This window comes from Schistocerca nitens, chromosome 11, assembly GCF_023898315.1.
Source record: "Schistocerca nitens isolate TAMUIC-IGC-003100 chromosome 11, iqSchNite1.1, whole genome shotgun sequence".
In the NCBI taxonomy this organism is placed as follows: Eukaryota; Metazoa; Arthropoda; class Insecta; order Orthoptera; family Acrididae; genus Schistocerca; species Schistocerca nitens.
Genome location: NC_064624.1, coordinates 179,724,547 through 179,745,298, shown reverse-complemented (window position 1 = coordinate 179,745,298; position 20,752 = coordinate 179,724,547). Strand labels below are relative to the sequence as shown.

Sequence of the window (20,752 nt, the reverse complement as noted above, 5' to 3'; positions counted from 1 at the left end):
GCAAATTTGTTCGTCAGTCTGATGATTCTGCTTGTTGTGTTGTTACTCCTGAACAGCAGTACAGGGGGTGTTTTCCAACAGGATAATGCAGGCCTACATACCGCTGTTGAAAGCATCATGCTCTATGGAATGTTTTGCTGCCTTTCATGAACAGCATTCCAGGGGGTGTTTTCCGACAAGATAACGCTCGCCTACATACAGTTGATGAAACCATCATGCTCTATAGAATGTGGCGCTGTCTTTCGTGAACAGCAGTCTAGGTTTTTTTTCCAACAGGATAACACTCGGCAGCATACAGCTGTAGTAACCAACTAGCTCTATAGAATGATGCGCTGCTTTTCATTAACAGCACTCCAGGGGGTGTTATCCAAAAGGATAACGCTCGCCAGCATACGACTGTTGTAACCGTCATGCTCTATGTAATGTTCCGGTGCCTTTCACGAACAGCACTCAGGGGGGTTTTCCAACAGGATAATGCTCACTTACATACCACTGTAGTAACCATCATGCTCTATAGAATGTTGTGCTGCCTTTTATGAATAGCATTCCAGGGGGTGTTTTCCAACAGGATAACGGTGGCCTACATACCGCTGTTGAAACCATCATGCTCTATAGAATGTTGTGGTGCCTTTCATGAACAGCACTCCAGGGGGTGTTTTCCAACAGGATAGTGCTCGACAGCATACCACTGTTGAAACCATCATGCTCTATAGATTGTTTCTCTGCCTTTCATGAACAGCACCCCAGGGGGGGTTTTCCAACAGGAAAACGCTCGGCAGCATACCACTGTTGAAACCATCACGTTCTATGGATTGTATCTCTGCCTTTCATGAAAAGCATTCCAGGGGGTGGTTTCCAACAGGATAACGCTCACCTACATAAAGCTGTTGAAACCATCATGTTCTATAGAATGTTGCGCTGCCTCTTGTGAACAGCACTCCAGGGGTTGGTTTCCAACAGGATAACGCTCGCCAACATACCACTGTTGTAACCGTCATGCTCTGTAGAATGTTCGCTACCTTTCATGAACAGTATTCCAGGGAGTGTTTTCCAACACAATAATGCTCACCTACATACCACTGTAGTAACCATCATCCTCTATAGAGTTTTGTGCTGCCTTTTATGAATAGCATTCCAGGGGGTAACAGGATAACGGTGGGCTACATACCGCTGTTGAAACCATCATGCTCAATAGAATGTTCCGCTGCCTTTCATGAACAGCACTCCAAGGGTATTTTCCAACAGGATAACGCTCGCCAGCAAACCGCTGTTGAAACCATCATGCTCTATGTAATGTTCCGGTGCCTTTCATGAACAGCACTCAGGGGGATTTTCCAAAAGGATAACGCTCCTCAGCAAACTGCTGTTGAAACCATCATGCTCTATAGAATGTTCGCTACCTTTCATCAACAGCATCCCAGGGAGTGTTTTTCAACAGGATAATGGTCACCTACATACCGCTGTAGTAACCATCATACTCGCAAAAAATGGTTCAAATGGCTCTGAGCACTATGGGACTTAACTTATAACGTCATCAGTCCCCTAGAACTTAGAACTAATTAAATCTAACTAACCTAAGGACATCACACACATCCATGCCCGAGGCAGGATTCGAACCTACCGTAGCGTTTGCGCGGTTACAGACTGTAGCGCCTAGAACCGCTCGGTCACCGCGGCCGGCCATCACGCTCTATAGAATGTAGTGCTGCCTTGAATAGCATTCCAGGGGTTTTTTTCCAACAGGATAACAGTGGCCTACATACCGCTGTTGAAACCATTATGCTTTATAGAGTGTTTCTCTGTCTTTCATGAAAAGCATTCCAGGGGGTGGTTTCCAACAGGATAATGCTCACCTACATAATGCTGTTGAAACTATCATGTTCTATAGAATGTTGCGCTGCCTTTTGTGAACAGCACTCCAGGGGTTGGTTTCCAACAGGATAACGCTCGCCAACATACCGCTGTTGAAACCATCATGCTCTATAGAATGTTGTGCTGCCTTTCATGAACAGTACTCGAGGAGGTGTTTTCCAACAGGATAACGCTCGCCAGCATCCCACTGTTGAAACCATCATGCTCTATAGAGTGTTTCTCTGCCTTTCATGAACGGCACTCAAGGGGGTGTTTTCTAACAGGATAACGCTAGCCTACATACCGCTGTTGAAACCATCATGCTCTATAGAATGTTGTGCTGCCTTTCATGAACAGCACTCCATGGGGTGTTTTCTAACACGGTAACACTCGCCTACATACCGCTGTTGAAACTATTATGCTCTATGTAATGTTCCGGTGCCTTTCATGAACAGCACTCAGGGGGTTTTTCCAACAGGATAACGCTCCCCAGCAAACTGCTGTTGAAACCATCATGCTCTATAGAGTGTTCGCTACCTTTCATCAACAGCATCCCAGGGAGTGTTTTCCAACGATAATACTCACCTACATACGGCTGTAGTAACCATCATACTCTCAAAAAATGGTTCAAATGGCTCTGAGCACTATGGGACTTAACTTTTAATGTCATCATTCCCTAGAACTTAGAACTAATTAAATCTAACTAACCTAAGGACATCACACACATCCCTGACCGAGGAGGATTCGAACCTGCGACCGTAGCGCTTGCGCGGTTACAGACTGTTGCGCCTAGAACTGCTCGGTCACCCGGCCAGCCATCACGCTCTATAGAATGTTGTGCTGCCTTGAATAGCATTCCAGGGTTTTTTTTTCCAACAGGATAACAGTGGCCTACATACCGCTGTTGAAACCATCATGCTTTATAGAATGTTGCGCTGTCGTTCATGAACAGCACTCCAGGGGTGTTTTCTAACAGGATAACGCTCGCCTACATACCGCTGTTGAAACCATCATGCTCTATAGAATGTTGTGGTGCCTTTCATGAACAGCACTCGAGCTGTTTTCCAACAGGATAACGCTCGCCAGCATACCAATGTTGAAACCATCATGCTCTATAGAGTGTTTCTCTGCCTTTCATGAACAGCACTCCAGGGGGTGTTTTCTAATAGGATAACGCTCACCTACATACCGCTGTTTAAACCATCATGCTCTATAGAATGTTGCGCTGCCGTTCATGGACAGCACTCCAGGGGGTGGCTTCCAACAGGATAACGCTCGCCTACATACCGCTGTTGAAACCATCATGCTCTATAGAATGTTGTGGTGCCTTTCATGAACAGCACTCGAGGTGTTTTCCAACAGGATAACGCTCGCCAGCATACCAATGTTGAAACCATCATGCTCTATAGAGTGTTTCTCTGCCTTTCATGAACAGCACTCCAGGGGGTGTTTTCTAACAGGATAACGCTCACCTACATACCGCTGTTTAAACCATCATGCTCTATAGAATGTTGCGCTGCCGTTCATGGCTTCCAACAGGATAACGCTCGCCTACATACCAATGTTGAGACTATCATGCTCTAAAGAGTGTTTCTCTGCCTTTCAGTAACAGCACTCCAGGGGGAATTTTCCAACAGGATAAAGCTCGCCAGCTTACCACTGTTGAAACCATCATGCTTTATAGTGTGTTTCTCTGCCTTTCATGAACATCACTCCAGGTGGCGTTTTCCAACAGGATAGCGCTCGCCTACATACCACTGTTGAAACTATCATGCTCTAAAGAGTGTTTCTCTGCCTTTCATGAACAGGGTTTTTTTGTAACAGGATAAATGTCACTGGCAGAATCACGTCAGACAAGTTGCAGAGTGTGTCGCAAGATATTGAATACTGTCTTGCTATTTTGCATATTACCAGTGGTCCACATGATGAAGTGATGTAAATGTTTGGCCGCGTGGTTCTAGGCGCTACAGTCTGGAGACGCGCGACCGCTACGGTCGCAGGTTCGAATGCTGCCTCGGGCATGGATGTGTGTGATGTCCTTAGGTTAGTTAGGTTTAAGTAGTTCTAAGTCTACGGGACATGATTTCAGATGTTAAGTCCCATAGTGCTTAGAGCCATTTGAACCATTTTTGATGTAAATGCTTAAGTGTATTACAGTACTTGTATTAAATATTTGTCTCAGGTTTCTTAACGAGCAGAGGCATGTGTGGTGTAACGCTTGTTTCATTAAATTAAACTGTTTTGTTGTAATGGAAAGATTTATGCATACCCTGTTCAAAAATGGTTCAAATGGTTCTTGAGCACTATAGGACTTAACATCTGAGGTCATCAGTCCCCTAGACCTAGAACTACTTAAACCTAATGACATCACCCACATCCATGCCAGAGACAGGATTCGAACCTGAGACCGTAGCAGCAGCGCGGTTCCGGACTGAATCGCCTAGAACCGCTCGGCCACTACGGCCGGCGAACACCCTGTACATTGTGTTTTGCACAAGGCGGAGATCGACAAGCCAAATTTAAAAACTGAACTGGTAGACATTTGGAGGATAGATGTCAAATGTCGCGAGGTAACCTGTTTCCAAATGTCGAGAATCAGCAATTATTGCTGATTCAACCAGTACACTTCCAGCCCCCTGAGTACCGATCTTAGGAGACAAATTATTTAAAGCGCGCACAGAGACATTTAAACACTCATTCCTCTCTCGCTCGATACGTGAGTGGAACGGTGAGAAGTCCTAATAAGTTGTGCAGTGGGAAGTACCTTTTGCCATGCACTTGCTTCTGGATTCCGGTGCTGAAGAAGAGTTGTACGCCTGCGAAGCATGCAGAATTGGTTCGCGGACAAGAGCGTCTATCTATTCGAGTGAGTGGGTACGTACCACGTGAAGAGCGCCTTTCCCGGGCCGACCTTCCCGCTGGATGGTGGCGACATAATTTCATTTCTTTTGCTCGGCAGTAAAGGCGGAAGCCTCGCGTCACAACTACGTTTCACAACAGCCGCTTCTGCGCAGGAATCGCGAAACAGGTCGCGGTGCGCAAGCGCCGTCCGACGGGCGCGCGCTCTGCCGGGGAAATACGGTAACTACTGTCGCTGCCCGTCAGCTGTGCGGCGTACAGTGTAGACAACATGCGGCTTAAATTCAAAGAAATAGTATCGGCAGCAATTGAGAGATTTATAGCAAATAAATTAACGAACGACGGAGCTGATCCTCGTTCGTACACAAAACGGGTTAGAACACAGTTGCAGAAACAACGAAACAAAAATGCCAAATTTAAACAGACGCAAAATCCCCAAGCTTGGCTATCTTTTACCGAAGCTTGAAATTTAGCGCAGACTTCAATGCGAGATGCTTATAACAGTTTCCACAACGAAACATGGCAGGAAATCCAGAGAGATTCTGGTCGTATGTGAAGTATGCTAGCGGCAAGAAACAATCAATGCCTTCTCTGCACGATAGCAATAGAGATACTACCGAAGACAGTGCTGCCAAAGCAGAGTTACTAAACACAGCCTTCCGAAATGTCTTTACAAAAGAAGACGAAGTAAATATTCCAGAATTCGAATCGAGAACAGCTGCCAACATTAGTAACGCAGAAGTAAATATCCTCGGAGTAGTGAAGTAACATAAATCACTTAATAAAAGCAAGTCTTTCGGTCCAGGTTGTATACCAATTAGGTTCCTTTCGGAGTATGCTGATGCATTAGCTCCATACTTAACAATCTCATACAACCGTTCGCTCGACGAAAGATCAGTACCCAAAAACTGGAAAGTTGCACAGGTCACACCAATATTTAAGTAAGTAGGAGTAATCCACTAAATTACAGGCCCATATCGTTAACGTCGATATGCAGCAGGATTTTAGAACATATTTTGTGTTCGAACATTGTGAATTACCTCGAAGAAAACGGTTTATTGGCACACAGTCAACATGGGTTTGGAAAACATCGTTCCTGTGAAACACAACTATATCTCTATTCACATGAAGTACTGTGTGCTATTGACAAGGGATTTCAGATCGATTCCGTATTTATGGATTTCCGGAAGGCTTTTGACACTGTCCCACACAAGCGGCTCGTAGTGAAATTGCGTGCTTATGGAATATCGTCTCAGCTTATGCGACTGGATTTATGATTTCCTCTCAGAGAGGTCACAGTTCGTAGTAATTGACGGAAAGTCATAGAGTAAAACAGAAGTGATTTCTGGCGTTCCCCAAGGTAGTGTTATAGGCGCTTTGCTGCTCCTTATCTATATAAACGATTTGGGAGACAATCTGAGCAGCCGTCTTCGGTTGTTTGCAGATGACGCTGTCGTTTATCGACTAATAAACTCATCAAAAGATCAAACTAAACTGCAAAACCATTTAGAAAAAAGTATCTGAATGGTGCGAAAAGTGGCAGTTGACCCTAAATAATGAAAAGTGTGAGGTCATCCACATGAGTGCTAAAAGGAACCCGTTAAACTTCTGTTACACGATAAATCAGTCTAAAAGCCGTAAATTCAACTAAATACCTAGGTATTACAATTACGAACAACTTAAATTGGAAGGAACACACAGAAAATGTTGTGTGGAAGGCTAACCAAAGACTGCGTTTTATTGGCAGGACGCTTGGAAAATGTAACAGACCTACTAAGGAGACTGCCTACACTACGCTTGTCCGTCCTCTTTTAGAATACTGCTGCGCTGTGTGGGATCCTTACCAGGTAGGACTGACGGAGTACATCGAAAAAGTTCAAAGAAGGGCAGCACGTTTTGTATTATCGCGAAATAAAGGAGAAAAGCAAAAGCAGACTAGCAATGGCAAAATGGGCATTCCTGGCGAAGAGAAGGGCTACTAGTATCAAACTTTGGGCTGAATTTGTGGAAGAAATTTCTGAGGATGTACGTTTGGATCGGAGCATTGTATGGTAGTCAAACATAGACCGTGGGAAAACCGGAACATCTACATCTACATTTATACTCCGCAAGCCACCCAACGGTGTGTGGCGGAGGGCACTTCACGTGCCACTGTCATTACCTCCCTTTCCTGTTCCAGTCGCGTACGGTTCGCGGGAAGAACGACTGTCTGAAACCCTCCGTGCGCGCTCGAATCTCTCTAATTTCACATTCGTGATCTCCTCGGGAAGTATAAGTAGGGGGAAGCAATATATTCGATACCTCATCCAGAAACGCACCCTCTCGAAACCTGGCGAGCAAGCTACACCGCGATGCAGAGCGCCTCTCTTGCAGAGTCTGCCACTTGAGTTTGTTAAACATCTCCGTAACGCTATCACGCTTACCAAATAGCCCTGTGACGAAAGGCGCCGCTTTTCTTTGGATCTTCTCTATCTCCTCAGTCAACCCGACCTGGTACGGAGCCCACACTGATGAGCAATACTCAAGTATAGGTCGAACGAGTGTTTTGTAAGCCACCTCGTTTGTTGATGGACTACATTCTCTAAGGACTCTCCCAATGAATCTCAACCTGGTACCCGCCTTACCAACAATTAATTTTATATGATCATTCCACTTCAAACTGCTCCGTACTCATACCCCCGGTTATTTTACAGAAGTAACTGCTACCAGTGTTTGTTCCGCTATCATATAATCATACAATAAAGGATCCTTCTTTCTATGTATTCGCAATACATTAAATTTGTCTATGTTAAGGGACAGTTGCCACTCCCTGCACCAAGTGCCTATCCGCTGCAGATCTTCCTGCATTTCGCTACAGTTTTCTAATGCTGCAACTTCTCTGTATACTACAGCATCATCCGCGAAAAGCCGCACGGAACTTCCGACACTATCTACTAGGTCATTTATATATATTGTGAAAAGCAATGGTCCCATAACACTCCCCTGTGGCACGGCAGAGGTTACTTTAACGTCTGTAGACGATTTAGAAAGAAATATCTGAATGGTGCGAAAAGTAGCTGTTGACCCTAAATAAAGGAAAGTGTGAGGTCATCCACATGAGTGCTAAAAGGAACCCGTTAAACTTCTGTTACACGATAAATCAGCCATCTGTAGACAGATGGGGATCGAAGCATTTGAGACGTGGTGCTACAGACGAATGTTGAAAATTAGGTGTACTGATCGAGTAATGAATGAGGAGGTTCAGTGGAGAATTGGAGAGGAAAGGAAGAGGTTGGCACAGGAGAGGATTTTGTGGCGGGCCGCATCAGACCAATCAGAACACTGATGACTCAAAAAATAAAAATAATAAACGTCCCCAATCTTTGTAACAATTAATGGAAAACCCTGTAGATTGGAGTTTGGTTCCTTAGAGAATCGGTGGGTGTGTTGTTGCTTTATACAAGGTGTACAACTTTGCTTCCGCCGTTTGCCGGTAGGTGGCGACAACGGTAAGTAGCGGTCGAAATAAACAGATCGCAGACGTCAGGCAGTTAGCTGGGACCTCGGTCGACATAACCTCACTCTAACATTAGTCGATTTGTGTCTGCATCGTGAAGTTGTTCTCGATTGAAAATTTCAGTTTACGAGCCTAATTCTCGTCATTTGCGAGAGGTGTTACTGTTTAGTTTCAATAGCAGCGGCTGAGTCTCATCGAATGCTCTCAAGTACGTACGGTAAGGACGCTGGTAGTGAAAGAACGTTATGAAACGTCCCCTTAGAAAAATTAATGAATTACTGTGCTGATAAACCTCTTACATTGTTTGATTTTCAAACAGCTGAGCAGAACTGAACGTACTCAGACATTTCGCATTTCGCTCTTTACCTTTTCTGATCAACACTAAACTGACACACAATATTTTTAGCGCAACGCAATCTGTCTTTCAATAATCCCTACAAAAGAATGGCTGTGACTAACATTAAACTATACCTTTCACAAATCACTTACCTCACAAAAATCATCGTTACTCGAACTACTGCAATACAGCGAGCGCCAATACTTCCAGCTAAATAAAAGATTCAAACTACTGAAGGCACTAACTACTGATAGGCATAGTTAGCAAATGAAAGATTTTGATAGAGAACAAACAATGTATTTACCTTAACAGTGTTCCAAAGTCATAATATACAGGGTGTTACAAAAAGGTGCGGCCAAACTTTCAGGAAACATTCCTCACACACAAAGAAAGAAAATGTTATGTGGACATGTGTCCGGAAACGCTTACTTTCCACGTTAGAGCTCATTTTATTACTTCTCTTCCAATCACATTAATCATGGAATGGAAACACACAGCAACAGAACGTACCAGCGTGACTTCAAACACTTTGTTACAGGAAATGTTCAAAATGTCCTCCGTTAGCGAGGATACGTGCATCCACCCTCCGTCGCACGGAATCCCTGATGCGCTGATGCAGCCCTGGAGAATGGCGTATTGTATCACAGCCGTCCACAATACGAGCACGAAGAGTCTCTACATTTGGTACCGGGGTTGCGTAGACGAGAGCTTTCAAATGCCCCCATAAATGAAAGTCAAGAGGGTTGAGGTCCGGAGAGCGTGGAGGCCACGGAATTGGTCCGCCTCTACCAATCCGTCGGTCACCGAATCTGTTGTTGAGAAGCGTACGAACACTTCGACTGAAGTGTGCAGGAGCTCCATCGTGCATGAACCACATGTTGTGTCGTACTTGTAAAGGCACATGTTCTAACAGCACAGGTAGAGTATCCCGTGTAAAATCACGATAACGTGCTCCATTGAGCGTAGGTGGAAGAACGTGGGGCCCAATCGAGACATCACCAACAATGCCTGCCCAAACGTTCACAGAAAATCTGTCGCATGTCAATACAAGCACCGAAGTCAACATTACCTTCCTTCAATTGGGCCAACTGGCGGTGAATCGAGGAAGTACAGTACATACTGACGAAACTAAAATGAGCTCTAACATGGAAATTAAGCGTTTCCGGGCACATGCCCACATAACACCTTTTCTTTATTTGTGTGTGAGGAATGTTTCCTGAAAGTGTGGCTGTACCTTTTTGTAACACCCTGTATATATCAGTTCATGACCTCCAGTCTTACAAATTTACTGTCTCTGAAGGACACACGTCCAGATCATCCGTTCTCAAAACTCCGCCATCTCTCTCCCCACATCCACCACTTCTGGCGGCTCACCTCCAACTGCGCAACGCTACGCGCTGTTAACATCCAGCTGCCCAACGCTACAATAGCGAATATTCCAACAATGCAAACCAGCCACAGACTGCACACAGCACAGCCAGTGATTTTCATACAGAGCGCTACGTGGCGTCACCAATAAAAAAACCTAAACAGCCTACTTACAACGGGTTGTGAGTGATTTCAACGCTTCAAGAACGATGATTTTAACGTCATTGACCCGCACAGTGGTGGAAGAGAGAATCGGAGACATTGCTGAGTGAAGACTCACGTCAAAATCTAGATGAATTGGCACGATTAGTGGGTGTGACACGGCAAGCCATTTCAAAACGTCTCAAGGCTATAGGCATGATTCAGAAAGAAGGAATTTGGTCCCGTGTGAGCTGAAACCAAGAGACGTTGAACGGCGTTTGTGTGTTTGTGAACAGTTGGTTCAAATGGCTCTGAGCACTATGGGACATAACTTCTGAGGTCATCAGTCCCGTAGATTTAGAACTACTTAAACCTAACTAACCTAAGGACATCACACACATCCATGCCCGAGGCAGGATTCGAACCTGCGACCGTAGCAGCCGCGTGGTTCTGGACTACAGCCACCGCGGCCGGCTTGTGAACAGTTGCTTCACAGCCAAAAACGGAAGGGATTTCTTCATCGGGGACGAAAAATGGGTTCATTACGATAACCCTAAACGCAAAAAATCATGGGGATATTCCGGCGACGCTACCACGTTGCCGGCCGCGGTGGTCTAGCGGTTCTAGGCGCTCGGTCCGGAACCGCGTGACTGCTACGGTCGCAGGTTCGAATCCTGCTTCGGGCATGGATGTGTGTGATGTCCTTAGGTTAGTTAGGTTTAAGTAGTTCTAAGTTCTAGGGGACTGATGACCTCAGAAGTTAAGTCCCATAGTACTCAGAGCCATTTTGAGAGCTACCACGTTGACGGCCAAACCGAATACTCACGGCTCCAAGAATACGCTCTGCATTTGGTGGGACCAGCTCGGCGTAGTGTACCATGAGGTGTTAAAACCGAGTGAAGCTATCACAGGTGCTCATTGGTTCAAATGGCTCTGAGCACTATGGGACTTAACTTCTGAGGTCATCAGTCCCCTAGAATTTAGAACTACTTAAACCTAACTAACCTAAGGACATCACACACATCCATGCGCGAGGCAGGCTTCGAACCTGCGACCGTAGCGGTCGCGCGGTTCCAGACTGTAGCGCCTAGAACCGCTCGGCCACCACGGCCGGCCACAGGTGGTCGTTATCGAACGCAATTAATGCGTTTCAGCAGAGCATTGAAAGACAAACGGCCGCAATACAGCGAGAGGCACGAGAAAGTGATTTTCCAGCACGACAACGCCAGGTTGCAAAAGAGGTCGAAACGTACTTGGAAACGTTAAAATGGGAAGTCCTACCCCACCCGCCGCATTCTCCAGACATTGCTCCCTCTGACTATCACCTGTTTAGATCAATGGCGCACGGCCTGTCTGACCAACACTTCCGATCTCATGAAGAAGTCACAACTTGGATCGATTCGTGGATCGCTTCAAAAGTTGAACAATTTTTTCGACGCAGGATTCGTACACTGCCAGAAAGATGGGAGAAAGTAGTGGCCAGCGACGGAAAATACTTTGAATGATACGTGTGTTACCAATTTGTTTCATTAAAGCCTCAGATGTTGCGGAAAAAACGGTGGAAGCAAAGTTGTACACCTTGTAGATAAAGCGCTTCTCAGGTACTGGCGATGTTGTTGCCGGCACATCAAAGACGCTTGCAGTGCCAACAGAGGAGATAAACAAGCTATGGCCTAATCCTTAGGCGCGGTCACTGCCCTCTATTGTCCGATAACCGGGACCCAAAACATACACAGTTCTTTCACAGCACCGCGAGGAGCGTTCGTCCACAGTTCAAACTTTTGTTCACGTCAGACTAGCACGTGCGCCGTACGCAGTGGAATACTAGCTCTACTTGCTGCGAAAGTCGAAACTCTCTATGTAAGAAGTTCGCACATTCTGTGTGGCTACTCCAAGTGGCCCATCGGAACCATCCGACCGCCGTGTCATCCTCAGTGGAGGATACGGGTAGGAGGGGCGTGGGGTCAGCACACCGCTCTTCCGGTCGTTACGATGGTTTTCTTTGACCGGAACCGCTACTATTCGGTCGAGTAGCTCCTCATATGGCATCACGAGGGTGAGTCACCCAGAAAAATGGCAACAGCACATGGCGGCCCGGATGGTCACCCATCCTAGTGCCGGCCACGCCCGACAGCGCTTAACTTCGGTCAGCTGACGGGAACCGGTGTATCCACTGCGGCAAGTCCGTTGCCGGCTAGTTCATAAAAGTAGCAAAAGGCTCATTAAAGAGTTATACACGGTGTTACAAAAAGGTACGGCCAAACTTACAGGAAACATTCCGTTGAGTAAACAGTGTGATTTACGAAGTAGAAACATCCCTCAACTGCCGCTGGAGTGCGTTGCGATTGCGTACACCACGTTGGGGCCCACGTACCGTGTGCACAAGTCGCATCGTTCCTGAGCGTTCAGCAGCACGTTCAACTCGGCACGCTCAACGTTGACGTTCGACAGCACGGTCCGTGTGCCGACGGCTTAAGGGGCTCCGGAACGCCCTATACTTGCAATGTTAAAATAACGCTTATAAATTACATCTTTCCTCACAAAGTATTTGAGGTAGGAAGTTGAACTTTTTACAGATTATTTATTGGAATATGGGCTACAACTTAACACAGGGATTTTACAAAATTTTAGTTCAGTTATTAAAACTGATTTTTTAAAAATTGTAATGAAAATTCACAACATTTTTTTGCAATTTTTTATTTATATATTGAAAAATATACAGTTTTTTGGAAAAGGGCTGTGTTAAATTATGAAGAAGGTACTGTGTAACATTTACTGAAAGTTTGAAACAAATATGTTTGGAAGATCCTTAGAAAACATGTAATTAGTATGAGAAAATAAAAGTTTTGGGAATCGAGCGACAAAGATTGGATTAACTTTTTAGTGCATTCCAGGTCCATAGGATGGATTATCTTCATCGTCTGCAAACTCCTCCTCCAGCTTCCTCTTGTTCCTCCTCCTGTTTACTCTTGCTTGTATTTCTAGACTCTTTACAGCCCTGTCTGCAGCCCGAAGGCGTTCCTTGTCTAAAGCAAGCATCGCTCGTTGTTGTGTTCGTAGATTTTGCTACCATTTTCTTCAGTTGCAGTTACTGCAACACTGTTCCAAAAGGTGGTCATGTATGAACACTTGTCACATTTCAGTTGTATTTCACTAGCAAGTCTTACGTGCTTTATTATGCAGAGTTCCAGACCAACTTCACTACAATGAATACATCTTACACAGTTTGAAAAAATTCCTTTGAGAACCGACTTATCAAATATTTCATTCACATCCGATTCGCTCATAAAACATTCATAGTTTTCACTCATTGAACCAAGCTTCTTCTGTGAAGTATTTTCTTTCCCACTTTGACTGCTATGGGCAGGTGTACTTGAGAGGTTAGGTTCACTCACTTGGTTATCGTCTTTATTGTTTATAGTAATAACACATACCTTTCGCTTTCCAACATTTCTCCTTTTCTTAAAAGCCTTCAGAGGATTTCTAATAACTTTACTTTTACTCATTATTATACTTCAACAAAACAGAGACTCAAGAAACAGAATTAATTACGAATATTTTCGGGATAACGACAGAGTAAATAAACATGAAACAATCGACAATCACACCAGCGATATATATTGAACCATCACAGGTTAGCCACAACACATACTTTATCTCACATCACTAAAATGTACCTGATGAACACGGACGTTAATAATAACACCATTTGACAGCAGTTTAACAGCGCCACAGTGGGTCACGCCCATGTAGAACACATTTCAAAAAAAATTTAAAAATAGTTGTAGTCTTCGGAATTGAATAAAAGGTAATAGTCTGCAGATTCAGAAAACGCAAAAAAGTAAAAATTGAACTTTTCATGCCGGCCGCGGTGGTCTCGCGGTTCTAGGCGCGCAGTCCGGAACCGTGCGACTGCTACGGTCGCAGGTTCGAATCCTGCCTCGGGCATGGATGTGTGTGATGTCCTTAGGTTAGTTAGGTTTAAGTAGTTCTAAGTTCTAGGGGACTGATAACCACAGCAGTTGAGTCCCATAGTGCTCAGAGCCATTTGAACTTTTCATGATTTTGAGCCTTGCCGGAGCCCCTTAAGGGTGGGCCAACGCCATATTGAATCCGAGGATTGCCGATGGAGGTCGCCACGAACTTGTAAGCCGTTTCCAGAGAGCTGTCCGGATACTTTTGGTCACGCAGTGTACGACCGCCAGCAGTAACGAGTGGGCCCGCGCCGACACCGCACCGTCACGGCGGTGGACCGAGGCGGAAATGCCGGCGGGTTTCGCAACGAGTGTGGGGGCGGCCTTGGAGGCGGTGCTGTGCTGTACACCTGGCTGCCCACTGTCCCACCCACACTGAGCAGCAGCGACGTGCACGTACAGCACAGGTGGGCAAACTCGTTCATACTCGGCAACTATAGTTCAATTCTTTTATCTTGGCGGTTCGCGCATGCCCGCCCAGACGCGGGAGATTGCTGCGTTGCCAGTTGTACGCGCCAAGAGAAGCAGCGCCATAGTATAGTATAGTTCGCAAACTTAGGTTTAGGGCGGAGCGCGCAGTTTATGAAGTAAAGCCACCACGGCCGCATTAACCCTTTCGCAGCTACAGAGACGTGCTCCCCGCATTTAGTCATCACTGCACTGCTCGCCTGTGCAGACACATGGTGTTTCGACCGCTTTGACACACTTTATCATTCGGTTTCACAAAAACTATTTGGCCCAAAAATTTGATTTTTACACATCTTCTTCACTGATACCTTCCCCCCATAAATGACTTAATTTTGTTTCGATGTTCAACGCAGTTATTGTGCAGCATTAGATGTAGTAAACCATTTGCACGAAATTTTGAAGAGTTTGCAGAGATAAAAGTCCATAGCGTATACTTTCCGTATGGTCGATTTTAGTTGCCACTAGAAATTTCAAAAAATTACATTCAAACGAATAAAATTCATGAAGTAAGACACTTCGATATCGTTTTCAAATAAAGAAAATATTAAGCACCAAACAAGTTTTGCACTCAGAACCTTTCGCTTAGCAGCCAAACACGTTAACCATTACACTACCGCAGCTCGTCATTCAATGCATCAACTGGAGGACTTGAGTCTCACGCAAATAACCGATAAACGCTGTTGGTATGACTATTAATTATTCACGTTTCGTCGAAGTACAATAGGAAATAAACAATTACCGCTGTTCTTTATTGCCAGAAAGCGGTTCGTGAGAATGATACAAACACCTTTCCTTGCTATCGCCTGAATTAGGAGGCTTATTGCTTGTTTCGTTTAATTAATTAATAGAATATGAAGCAATTGGTATAAACAATGCTTTTTTCCAAACTTTCTATAAAAGAAACTATGCTATCCAGGCATTGCTTTTCTTCAATTACTCTATTTATGACTGAACGTTTCTAAAACTGAAGACACTCGTCCGTGCTCTGCACTGCAGTCGAGCTCTGGCAACGTCGTTCTCTGTTCATTGGCTGACTGTGCTTTGTGACGTCAGATGCGCAGAACGAACCTAAACTCGGCCGCCGTCGTAAATGACGCGCACTTTAGTTCACTGCTGATCGTTCTTTTTTGGGAACCGTTCATTTTTACTCGTTCACCGTTCATTTGTGCTCGGTATATGGTTCTTATGAAAAACTGAGAACTAGTAGTGTAGGTGACTGAAGGCTGGAGGGCACCAAGAGGCTGGAGTATAGAGTTTTTATTCATTACAGAATTCTTACACACTTTTAGAAGTAATTTCTGTGATTTTGCAGAACCTCTCGTTTAGCCAACCGTAGCCTTGTGTGGCTGATCGCAGGGAAATCATATAGGGTGGCGCACGGAAAACCGGCCCCCAGTAGAAACTGCTCGCCAATTACGGACGATGTGTTGCCCGTTACGAGCAGATACAACAAACACGTAATAATTAGGCAGTGAAGAAATAACAAGCTAATGCAAGCAACAAAGGCGAAACAATCGATGACGATGTGTACAGAGCTGGAGAAGAGAACATGAAAATCTCACGCGACGCGCATGGGCTATAATAGCTCATGTAGTCTTGTAAACCTGTTGGTGGCTGTTTCCCAACTTAATAGACCACAAGTGTCTTGTATAAAATTCTTCATTTCGACTTCCCCTACATAGCTATGTTACGTTGTAAAAAATGATCGTTTGCACCCTATATATACTTCACGTTGTTTCTGAGTTCGTAGGCGAAGTAGAGTATGGAAGCATAAAATAAAAATGTGGTTTTCTCATACTTGCGTCACACGCTTAGTAAAAACTAGGTTTTTATGTTGCGTTATTAAAGTTAATGCAGCAACAGTAATAATAATAATTAAGTTCGCAGTAATAAAGTTTTTCGTTGCTAGTGCTGTCGGCATTTCGAATGAATGGGTACATAATATTTTGCATAAACATTTGGACACGAGAAAGCTATCCGAAGATGGCTTCTGCGATTGCTCGCGGTTGACCGAATACGGAATCGTTATGGAATACGCAAGGATGGTTTGCAGCTGTTCAGGAAGAATCCGCAGGTCTTTAAGCGTCGTGTCAGTCATTGTGGATGAAACATGGATACATTACTGTACTCCTGAGACCAAACAACAAGTAATGGGTTTGCAAGCGAGAATCTGCACCAAAAAAGGCGAAGACCATTCCTTCGGCCGAAAAGGTTTTGGCGACTGTGTTTTCAGATTCGCAAGGGATAATCCTCATCGACTATCTGAAAATGGGTAAAACTGTTACAGGTGCATATTATTTATCGTTATTGGACCGTTTGAAAACCGAGCTGGAAGAAAAACGATGGCGATTGGACCGCAAAAAAGTCCTTTTCCATCACGACAAAGCACCAGCACACACCTCAGTAGGTGTGGTCGCAAAATTAATGGAAATAGGATTCCAACTCGTTTCACATCCCACCTATTCTCCAGACTTGGCTCCCTCGGACTGCTATTTGTTCCCCAATTTGAAGAAATGGCTGGCGGTACAAAGATTTTATTCAAACGAGGAGGTGATTGCAGCAACTAATAGTTATTTTGCAGACTCGGACAATTCCTATTATTCGGAAGGGATCAACAAATTAGAACAGCGTTGGACGAAGTGTATAAGTCCAAAGAGGAGACTATGTCGAAAGAAAGGTTTACCCGAAACACGTAGGCCTAAGTAGTTTTTGTTTTTGCACGGACTTTTTTTTAAAACGCCCCTCGTGTTATCTTCAGGTTGCAGATCCGCTCTGTGCAGCATTGGTGTGGGCGAAAGCCTGCCTGATTTTCACCAATCGTATGCTCTGTCTGTTGTTCTAATCTGGTGAGACAAGCACGTGACAGCACTTTGTAATCGAGTGGTAGGAGTGAAATGTCTCGATAGTTGTTGGGATTGTCGCCCTTTTTGTGTAGAGGGCGAATCAAAGCAGTTTTCCAATCTGCCGGTATGGCTCGGTGACATGGCGCATTGTCACCCATAAAAACTCCATCTAGAGATGGGCAAACTCGTTCATCCGTGGGAACTAGTTCACTGCTGATCGTTCTTTTTTGGGAACCGTTCATTTTTACTCGTTCACCGTTCATTTGTGCCTGGTATATGGTTCTCATGAAAAACTGAAAACTGGTAGTGTAGGTGACTGAAGGATGGAGGGCACCAAGAGGGGGCACTTGCCTCCCCTTGGAGTATAGAGTTTTTATTCATTACAGAATTCTCACACACTTTTACAAGTAATTTCTGCGATTTTGCAGAACCTCTCGTTTAGCCAACGGTAGCCTTGTGTGGCTGATCGCAGGGAAATAATATAGGGTGGCGCACGGAAAACCGGCCCCCAGTACAGACTGCTCGCCAATTACGGACGATGTGTTGCCCGTTACGAGCAGATACAACAAACAGACAAACATGTAATAATTAGGCAGTGAAGAAATAACAAGCTAATGCAAGCAACAATTGCGAAACAATCGATGACGATGTGTACAGAGCTGGAGAAGAGAACATGAAAATCTCACGCGACGCGCATGGGCTAGAGCTCATGTAGTCTTGTAAACCTCTTGGTGACTGTTTCCCAACTTAATGGACCACAAGTGTCTTGTATAAAATTCTTCGTTTCGACTTCCACTGCATAGCTATACTACGTTGTAAACAATAATCGTTTACAACCTATATATACTTCACGTTGTCTCTGAGTTCGTAGGTGAAGTAGACTTTATGGAAGCATAAAATAAAATGTGGTTTCCTCATCATACTTGCGTCACACGCTTAGTAAAAACTAGGTTTTTATGTTGCATTATTAAAGTTAATGCAGCAATAATAATAATGATAATAAAGTTCGCAGTAATAAACTATTTGGTTTGAAAGCTCCTTCTGAACAAATGTTTTTGAGATAGTAAGTAAATACGATTTTGTGGCAATCTATGTCTTTTCAAATGGAGAGGCACCGCTTTTCCTACTGACCCAAAATGACCCACAACCCACTTCTTTTTTTTTCTTCAAAGAAACCAAACTAGCACGTAATGCAAATTGCAAGCTACCCTTGAATGACGTTTATTAAATTTCTTTCTTCATACTCAGAATCCATGTGCAAAGTAGTTTCATACAATAGCTGTGCCATGAGCGCATAATTATTCTTTGTCGTACTCTCTCTGGTGGTTGTTAGAAAAAAAGCTTCCGAGATTGTCTTCGTGCCGATTAGCCTAGCATTGTTTGAAGAATTGTAATCTGAATATTGAGATTTATGACAAAAGATAACTGATACGAAATTGTACGTTATATATATAGCTCCTTCATACAATTTACATTATTTGACATATGAGAATTAATGATATTCATCGATATATTGCGTATTTGATAATCAGAAGGGAACTTCCGAAAGACTGGATACGAACCTGCATTTAATAATCCAAGAGTTGCATTACTTCTTCGGAAGGTTAAACTTCATCAAAGCCAAATATCCGCTTGATCTGAGGTTTCCCGACTGATTATACAACGCTCCCAAAAATACGAGGCATTTTATTTGTACAGATTAGCAGACTGCCGCAAAGCACGAACCTGCAGAGAAGAAGGATCACCGCCTGATTTCATTCTGACAAGTACAATTTCTGAATAATTTTGAGTGACTGAGTTATGAATGTGTTTCCTATTATGAATGATTGATTGCTCGAACGAATTGAGAACTACATAATTACATAGATAGTAGGAAAAATTACAGTGTTCCAAGTAGTGGAACATACCTATCTCCATTCATCTACATCTACATCTACATTTATACTCCGCAAGCCACCCAACGGTGTGTGGCGGAGGGCACTTTACGTGCCACTGTCATTACCTCCCTTTCCTGTTCCAGTCGCGTATGGTTCGCGGGAAGAACGACTGTCTGAAAGTCTCCGTGCGCGCTCTAATCTCTCTAATTTTACATTCGTGATCTCCTCGGGAGGTATAAGTAGGGGGAAGCAATATATTCGATACCTCATCCAGAAACGCACCCTCTCGAAACCTGGCGAGCAAGCTACACCGCGATGCAGAGCGCCTCTCTTGCAGAGTCTGCCACTGGAGTTTATTAAACATCTCCGTAACGCTATCACGGTTACCAAATAACCCTGTGACGAAACGCGCCGCTCTTCTTTGGATCTTCTCTATCTCCTCCGTCAACCCGATCTGGTACGGATCCCACACTGATGAGCAATACTCGAGTATAGGTCGAACGAGTGTTTCGTAAGCCACCTCCTTTGTTGATGGACTACATTTTCTAAGGACTCTCCCAATGAATCTCAACGTGGCACCCGCCTTACCGACAATTAATTTTATATGATCATTCCACTTCAAATCGTTCCGCACGCATACTCCCAGATATTTTACTGAAGTAACTGCTACCAGTTCGGTCCAGTTCGATCCGAGGAGCCAGTCCGTTCCATGTAAACTCTGGCGCAAATCAAATGGACTGTGTCCTGGTTATGTTCCCCAACCTGGTGACCACTTTCAGCCATTCATGGACGTCACGTTCGCAAACAACGATGGATTTTTCTTTGATGACAACGCGCCATGTCACTGGCCCACAATTCTTCGCGCTTGGTTTGCTGAACATTCTGGACAATTGGAGCGAACGATTTGGCCATCCAGATCGCACGACACGAATCCTATCGAATATTTACGGGTCATAATCCGAGAGGTCGGTCCGCGCACAAAATGCCCCACCGGCAGAACTTCTGCAATTGTGGACAGCTATGGTGGGAGCGGGGCTCGGCTTTTCTACTGGGGACTTCTAACGACTTGTTGGGTTCACGCCCCGTCGAGTTACTGCACTACGTAGCGAAAAAGGATATTAGGAGGTATGCCATGACTTTGTCACCACAGTATCATCATAATGTGACACGCCTTTTGCGGGGTGTTCTACACTCCTGGAAATGGAAAAAAGAACACATTGACACCGGTGTGTCAGACCCACCACACTTGCTCCGGACACTGCGAGAGGGCTGACAAGCAATGATTACACGCACGGCACAGCGGACACACCAGGAACCGCGGTGTTCGCCGTCGAATGGCGCTAGCTGCGCAGCATTTGTGCACCGCCGCCGTCAGTGTCAGCCAGTTTGCCGTGGCATACGGAGCTCCATCGCAGTCTTTAACACTGGTAGCATGCCGCGACAGCGTGGACGTGAACCGTATGTGCAGTTGACGGACTTTGAGCGAGGGCGTATAGTGGGCATGCGGGAGGACGGGTGGACGTACCGCCGAATTGCTC

General features: G+C 44.8%; 1 pseudogene; it reads right to left on the bottom strand.

Moving 5' to 3' along the window:
• Positions 1-12,126: 12,126 nt before the first annotated feature.
• LOC126214087 (5S ribosomal RNA) lies at positions 12,127-12,244 on the bottom strand (annotated as a pseudogene).
• Positions 12,245-20,752: the final 8,508 nt, after the last annotated feature.